Source organism: Hakea prostrata, chromosome 7 (assembly GCF_041222555.1).
Source record: "Hakea prostrata isolate BN-2017 chromosome 7, UWA_Hpros_2, whole genome shotgun sequence".
NCBI lineage: Eukaryota > Viridiplantae > Streptophyta > Magnoliopsida > Proteales > Proteaceae > Hakea > Hakea prostrata.
Window position 1 is genome coordinate 33,307,728 of NC_142606.1, and position 8,852 is coordinate 33,316,579.

Here is an 8,852-nt window from a genome sequence, read left to right on the forward strand (position 1 = left end):
TAAAAGGAAAGCATACTCCAGCAAGAGAGAACGAGTTTTTAGAGCTTAGGAGAAGCACACTTTCTTTTCTCTTTAATTTATTTAGGCTTTCTATAGTTTTCTTTGATTGCTTTTGTGAGATTCTAAATTCTAGGTTGAATGTTTAGGTTTAATTTTTCTATATAATGCAACTTCAATTTCAAGTTGAAGTTGAAGTTTCAAGTTTGAGGATTTTTTTTCTTCTCTGGGTCTAACAATTGCAGATCTAGATCATTATAAATCTGGTTGTTAGGATTGATTGAGATTCGAATTGTTCGTTCAAGTTTTGTTTATTCGAGATTCAAAGATGCAAGTAAGTAACCTTCGACAATAATCTTCTCTCCCCCTTCCATTCTCGCTTCTATCTACCCCTCCATATTCTTAATTTAGGATTCACTTTCAGCATTTATTTATTGTTCTCCCTTCCCCCTGGGTCCTTGATCAAAGATGCCTATAGTCGTGCCTCTCTTTGTTTAAGGTTTCCCTTTTCCTTTTATTACTTTGTTATTAACTCTCTGCAATTTATTTTTCTTGCATTTATTTATTGTTCTCCCTTCCCCCTAGGTCCTTGATCAAGGATGCTTACAGTTGTGTCTCTCTTTGTTTAAGGTTTCATTTTTCCTTTTTTTGTTATGTTATTTCCTTTCTGCATTTTTTTCTGCCTTTTATTTATGTGTTAGTTATATTTGTATTATCTTTAGTCTCAATTTGATCGCATTAGATGTATGGATTAGGACCGCTTGTTTAGATTAATTAATTAGTAACAAATTTGAATCATTGCACTCTCATATTATCATTAAGAGGTTAAATTCAAAAGTGGCATATCTCTTTGAGATCGACCCATTAGTTACACGATACCGTGCGCTTGCGGTTATTTTTATTTTGCAAACATCTGCCAATAGAGACCAACATGTATAGAGTTAGAAGCATACTAACACATTGTTTTATATTATTTTACATTCATGTCTTGTTCTTGGATTGTGACTATAATTGTTATTGTAAATGAACTACTTGCTAAGTTTTTTTGAGCTCACTCTTTGGGGACAACGTTTTAGATTTTTCTATAGGTGTAGATGACAGCAAGATCTAGGATTACGAGCCCATGATGACTGATCCACATGGTCTACAAGATTTTAGTGATCACGAACATAACAGTGAAGCATGTCCGTGTGATAACTGTGCGCACCAGGATTAGTCCGATCTTGAAGCTGGAGTGTCTCATGCGAGAGATGGAGATCTTTGAATTTAGACATTATCTTATGGACAAGGAAACTTATTATGAATAATTTTAAATTAGTTTATAGACTTCTTTGATTCTTTCAGTTGCAACACTTTAGATTTTGATCTACCTTCCACATTTTATTTTAGAGTTTATTTTTCGCTTTACTCTTTACTTTGATTCTATATTGGTATCATTTTTCCACACTCTGATTATTTTTTTTAAGATACTTCTGAGATCCCTTCATTGATTATTTATTTTGAATTACTTTAATGCAATGATTTGTTCTTGCTCTTGATTATACTATTGTGCTATGTGGGAGGATGATTGCCTTGAACTGATCTTTGGGATTGTGGACCACACCTCCGGGTATTCCAGATAGGGTACCAGCTGTGGTGATGTGACATTTTTTTCTCCAATGAGTGTTTTACAGACCATGGATAGAGGACCAAGAGACGGGAATTGAAGATCCATGGTCCCTCTTCTAAGATTCTTTGGTTATGCGTTTGATCATTGAAAGCGAACACAAACAAACCATTATCTAGGCCATATACATCTACACCCCTAGCATGTTTCCAATTATTTTCAACATATTGCTGCATATGTAAGGTTGGTTTGCTTGCAGATACATACCCCACAAGAGTGGAAGCCCAACACTTTTCTTCTTTGTCTGCCTCATCGTCTATGCAATTGGCAATGATTTCTTCATCCTCAATCATGGGTTCAATGAATGGTATTTCTGCAGATCCATCCAGAATTTTCCCACTTTTGAAGAGTTTTGCCCAGACTTTCAGCGCGGGTGCATCAGATTGAGATTTAGAAGGGGGTTCCCTTGGTGGGAACCTTCATTCTCCAACGGAATGGTCTTCCACTATTTTGACTTCTCAGATTCACACTCTTGTTTTGGAGCTAGTTGATTCTAAATAGAAGGAAGGGGAAGAAGTAACGAACCCATTCGTAACCTTCAGAGAAACAAATTCCCATAGAACTGGAACGGAGACACCAGTGGAGGTTCCATCTCATTACTTTGCATCTACATTGTTTTCCCCACTTTAGTCTATGATGGATTTAGTCTTGCCCTTCTACTGGTAATTTTTCTTTACTTACCCACTTTTAATTTTCTTTTGCTCTTGTTCTGAAGTTCTTAACCTTTGCATTTCTTTTTTCAAAATAATTCAAAATTTTGATGATTTTTAAAATGGATATTGTTGATTAATGTAGAAATATATGTCGTAAGCTCTGAAAATGAACTTATCTGCTCTTATTATTCTAAAATTGTGCCTTAACGTGGTGCAACATTAATTCCTTCTGTTTTTTCTGAATTGGATCTGATTTATCTAGGAAATTGTGAACTTCGTGAGGATTTTTCTGATGAGTAGAGAATTGAAGCCCCAAGACGGTGGAAGAACAGTGATGAGGAAAGAGATGGTTCTTGTTGATTTCATTAATTACTTATGACACTAATTACTTGCTGGATTTTCAAAGTGCTTTTAATGTGAGTTCCTTTTGTTTTCATGAAATCACACTTGTAGGAACCGATCATGATAACGACGATGAAAATCAGCGTTGTTCACATGAAAATGTTTCCATTTTTGGAGGAAAGGTATGATCTCGCTCTGTCACTGTAAGATTTTTTTTTCTTTTTTAATAATTTTTTTAAAGAATGAATTTTTCCATCATCATTATGTCTTGAAAAAGTTACTTGGGAACCAAAGTATTCAAATTAATATAGAACACACTCCCTGATTAAGGAAATTGGAGGCAAAAATTGTCTCATTATTCAACTGAGTTACATCTCATTTTATGACCCCCCAAAAAAAAATCCCTTTGGGTGAAGAACTAAGTTAGATATCCAGATTCTATCAGGTTTACTTGGAGGCATCCTTCCAATTACATTACTTCGTTTTATTTCATGTTTTGAGAACATATCGTTTCACTTTTTCTATTGGAAGTTTTGTAAAGGAAACTATGGTATCTCAATTCTCAATGCACGATGAGAGTTTAAGGGCCGTTGATACGAATCGAGATTTCAATCTCGGATTCATGAACGAGAATTTACCCGTGGTTGTATCTCTAATGAAATCTGAGATTCACATTTTTCCATAAACGGAACGAGATTTATGGGTAAGGGTGAAATCCAGAGATTTCAAAAAAGCTATACATTTTTACATTCACAAAAATCACATCATGAAATAATTTTTTAGGATGAATCCACAAATTTCATTCCACAACCAAACATCTAATTTTATAAATTATAACTCCATAGACTTAAAATCTATGGATTTGAAATCTCTAGATATTTTATGGGTGATTTGCCTTTTCAAAATTTATGTAGAAACGAGAGCTGTTGAAACCCATTTTAGAATGCAACTACTATCAGAAATTACTTCATTACTTGAATCATAAATAAAGATTGTTTATTCTTTCACTAACATTCCAGTGATACATGGGAGGGAACTCCTTCCAAGATGGTGGGGGTGGTGATTTCAAATGCATTGCAGAAGTACTTAATTTCAGAACGCAAGAATTGAAATTTGTCTGCTCAGTGACTTACGTGAATCAAGAATGTGCTATCATCTATTCTGCACTTCATTTACTTGAGACGGCATTTCTTATAGTTACAAATCTGGCAACTCCCTGTAGATGTTCTACTTAGTAGAATATTTGTGGGTTTCTTTTCTAATCCAAATGTGATAAGAAAAGATTGATATATAGGGTTTGAAATCTTTCAACGCAGTTTTATAGTTCTCTTTTATCTTTCTTGGGTTGTCGTCATTTGGAAGCTGAAGTCCTCATGAGTTGTGCTAAAAAGCTAGATTTGGTTCACATTATTCCAAAAGGGTATAATCAATATGTAGTTCAACTGCTACAACATCCTTATTTAATTTGACCCAGCATGGAAGATCCAATTTGTTATATAAGCCTCTAGGAATTTGATGCAAACCTTCACAGACATTAGGGTCCAGCACACACTTAGGGAGGGCACAACGTTGCTGAATCATTCGCCTCACAAGCAATACAAAAATGTCTGTTTGTTTAAGGCTTCCCCCCCCCCCCCCCCCTCTTTCTTTCACTCTCTATCTTAACTGACAATACTAGTTGTACCTTCCGAAGAGAATTTAAATTTAAAATGCATTCCCTTTTCAACCAAAAAAGAGGAAAAGAAAAAAAAGGAGAAAACAGAAGTCCTCCGTTACAACTGAACAAAATAGGCAAAACATTCCAACATTCATGAAGTAACTGATTAGAAAATAAGAAAGGCAAAAGATCAAGAAGTCATCAGGGCTAAGGCATATTTGATAAAACCATTATAAGTGAATATTCTTGATGGATTCAAACTAAATATATGATTCAATCATGGCATTAACCCATGAACTTTTTAATTTATGTTGTCCAACATTTCAATACGCTACAATACGTATAAAAATATTCACTAGGTAGATTAATAAGTTTGTTTTCCAAAAAGTAACTAAATATTTTTAAAAAATAATAATAATATTTAATCTTATATTAGAACATCACAAAACACATGCATTTGCACTTGCACTTTTACTAGTATATATAAATATGAAGTTTGATATTTTGGACTTAGTTAGAACTTATCATTTGCCTAGTCTATAAGAAAATGATGCAATTTGGGTTATTAGTACATTTATTGTAATGATTTTGTTGTATTTGGGTAGAGAACCGGATTATATTTGTAAGATTAGATCTTTTACACAGAAGACTTCAATTCTGTTAATGTAGAGTGGTAGGAGGGAATGTTTCCTAAATTCAGGTCAAGTCATCGTATATATGTGAAGGGATAAGAGATATGGAATGTGAAATAATTGAGAGTGGTGTTAATTAGGTGAAAATGGTTGATTCTGGGTCGTTGGATAATCATGACCTTTATACGTGTTGGCTTCATAGAGTTTTTGTTAACAAGAAGTCAAGTGTGTGAGATGCATCGGCTTATCACTAGCAAACCAGTTCAAGGATTTATCTATTGTGTACTTTTGATTAGCTTTGATGGTTTTCCTAAGTGGAGGTTCAAGTCGATAGACACCTTTCATTAATGCATTTGAGTTCTAGGCCTGTTTTGTGAGCTCCATTATATTCAAAATGGTGGGAGATTGTTGTAATTTTTAATTATAATGGATATATTTCTTGGTTTCTTTTTAATTAAACAAAGTGTCTTTTTTTAATACTATATTTAAAAAGTATTTATGTTTAGTCCCACATTGGATGCCTAGGAGTCGGATACCGAATTTATTAATAGGTGCTACCTATTAATTTCAGTTCATGATAAAATAGATACGCTATTCGATGTGTGCAATGTACGAGTAAGGATGGTTTACTTGTCCGAGTGTGCATGTGCACGCACAGCAAGGGCAGGACAGCTGTTTAGGTGCTTTTGGGGCGCTCTTGGCACTTTGCCACGTTTGCATTGCTTCAAGCGAGATTTGATCTAGAGCGTCAACCAAGGTGATGGATCCAAGAAAGATCTGATGGTCAGATTAGCATAACTAATCTAAACATTAAAAAGGTATATCCAAGTTGATACATCCACCAATATGGACCATTGGGTTGTGCGGCTGAATGATCCGACAACACATATTTGTTCGTATGTGGGTACCTATTTGTATAGAGTCGTGAACTTACAGAATAGGTACCTCTCTGCTAATAGGTACCTTGATTCACAAAATTAACTCTATTTTCCCTCTATAAATGCTTTGTGTTCAGATGTTTTATTGCATAACTAAAATCTGATTTCAACTTAGAGTTGGGCTTTTTTGTATCTTGGGAGACTGTTCACTATAACCCGATTGCACACAATGCTGGGGGTGAATATAGTCTTAAGGAAAGCAACGCTATAACGCTCCTGAAAGTGCCGACTTTGTGATTTGGGGTGTGGGGGGGGGGGATGTGGAAGGGTTTGACTATTAAATATCACAAGGGAGAGATGTGACCTCTTCACTAAGAGGTGTTGGACTTGATGATGGTAACATACTTTCTTCTTCTGTGCATTTGTTGTTTTTCACAACAGGGGCCGAACATAGAATGGAGTGAGCGTACAAGTTCAATTCAGGCATACGAAGTGGTGAAGAATGAAAATTATGCATTATCATCAACTTAATCACCACAGCTTAATTAGTTAGTAGTTGAATAAGAAGCATGGATGACTGTATAAATTTCCATAAGGCTTCTCCATTTGATTGGATGTAACCAACAAGAATTATATAACAAATCAAAAACTTGTAATAGATATGGAACCTGATTTTACCATGTCACAATAAAATTTCAATATTAATGTGAAAGTTCAAATGAATTGAAATCTATAATGCTCCTAGTTCAGGAATGATTACAAGGTTTTACTTTGTTTTGTTCAAATTTTACTCACTTCACTTCTAATCTGAATAATGGGGCTTGACTTTGATTGGGTTTTATTTGCATTTCAGATTGTTATTTATTATATATGGTTGACAACTGAAGATCAAAATCATATTGAAGCTTGAAAAATATAATGGACAAACCACAATGTCATTATTTATTCTATGAGTAGTATAATCATCAGTAGCATGTACCACAACTAAGAGAACTTGCAAATCTTCAAATTCCACTTAACCTTGAGCTTTTGTCCAGACCATTTCATTCTCATTCATCCAATGACACACCTCAATAAGGCCAGGGCTAGAACCAAGCAACTTGAAAGCAATATGTCTTGGATCCCAAGTAGATGTGTCATAGTGACATACCATGATTGCATGATTTACTTTTTCCTGAGCATGTATATCAACTGAATATATTTTTACCCTTTGTAAAACATGACAATAATAAACTTGAAATAGGAATGGCTCACTATGACATAGCATGGGTGGCTGCGAGAGATTTCCATAGATGAGTTTCACAGCTTTAAATGTGACATTCTTGTAAGATCCTTTAGCATTCTCAGTGCTCCATATGTCTACATGGTTTCCTAATTTTTCAACAACAAAATCAATGAGATCCTCAGCAGAAATTACACAAGTGCTTTGCTCACCTTGAGTGGTACTCTTCTTACATATCTTGAGTGTCTTTCTAATATGTTTATCCATGTTTGATTCTTCTATCACACCAAAAATATTCTTCAAATCCTTAATCTGTTCAAAGGAAAATGGAATTTTTGATGCTAGAGTTCTTGGCAAGAATGATGTATATGACATTGCATCTCTTAGATCAGGGATAGATAAGAAACCTCCCTCTTTGACCATTGATTCCCTAAAAAATAAAACTCCTCCTTGGCTGACAATTGATTGGGGTATCTCATATTGAAAGTGATCGTATACTTCTTTGATAGCAGTCCATTGAGCTATTGGTGGTAGGGTTGTATCATCTTTTGTCTTCTTTACAAGTAAGTTTGCAGAACATGCAATATTAGCTTGTTTACAAAATGAATGTAGGTGGGAAGCCAAAACATTTTTTTCAATAAGTTTTATAAACATTTTTTCCTCACGGATGCTTAAAGGAGAAACTTTTGCATCTATCCAGTGTGGAGGGTGTGGGAGATCAATATGCTCTTTCCAATATTGTGAAAAGGAATTTTCAGCTCGGAAGCCCTACAAAGTCAAGGGAGAAGAAATAACCATACAAGGAGGTAAAAAAAAAGCAAGAAATTAACACATTGAATGAATAACGGAAAAAAGCATCAGTATTCTTACACTAAAGTGAGCTGTCATTAAAAATCCAAGAAATAGAATGCGATGGGTCATGATAGATTTTGAATGAAGATCAAAAGTTTGCACCATGCTGCAACTGAAATGGTTTTGTTATTGTTGAAGTTGGTGACTGGATTTATGTAGTTGTAAATTGTGTAGTATCAATACATTAAAAAAAAAGAAAATGCTTTGGTCTACTCCTAAAAACATGTTGAATACTATTAACTATATACTGACAAAAAAAAGTTGGTTGCAAACCAAAACAACAAGAGCACATTCAAGGAAAATGACCCAAACCTAACCCCTTAGAGGTCAGAAGTCTAATAATTCCTTTTGCAGCTAACTTGGCCACCCTCCCCAAAGTGGGGAAAAACTGTGATATTAATGCCCAGAAGGCTTATTTAATTTAAAAGATATTTTTGGAAGATCCTCAGCCATATGTTTCTGAGGTTAGAGATAACCTCCCACATGGTTGGCTGCATATGAACAATTCAAATTCTCGATATAGAAACAATCTTGGGTTTTCATGTCAAAATGCACTATCATAGAAGGAAAACTTTGAGAGGTGGAGAAACTTGGAAAGACCAGTTAGAAAATGTTTAGGCAAGATATAACACCTAATGTAATAAAAAGATACTGTTAACCTAATGTAATAAAAGATATTGTTAAAAGGCACACAGAAGAAAAATGGAAATAGGTCGAAGTAATACAAAGATTTAACGTGGTTCATACACCAACGCAATGTGTTACATTAAGAGGTTAAAAAAAAAAAATTCACTATAAAGGAAGAAAACAATGGAGATCTTTCAAGTAGTCGTCAATACAATGTCATAAAACTCTCACCTAGAGCCTTGATGTGAAAGTTCTCCAAATCTTTCGATTATATGGTAGAATGTAAGGTACGTATATGTAGAGTTCCAATTGGTTAAAGGGGTCAA

General features: G+C 34.5%; 1 pseudogene; it reads right to left on the reverse strand.

Annotated features, from left to right (window-relative positions):
• Positions 1 to 6,840: 6,840 nt before the first annotated feature.
• Positions 6,841 to 7,470, reverse strand: LOC149010920 (polygalacturonase-1 non-catalytic subunit beta pseudogene; annotated as a pseudogene).
• Positions 7,471 to 8,852: the final 1,382 nt, after the last annotated feature.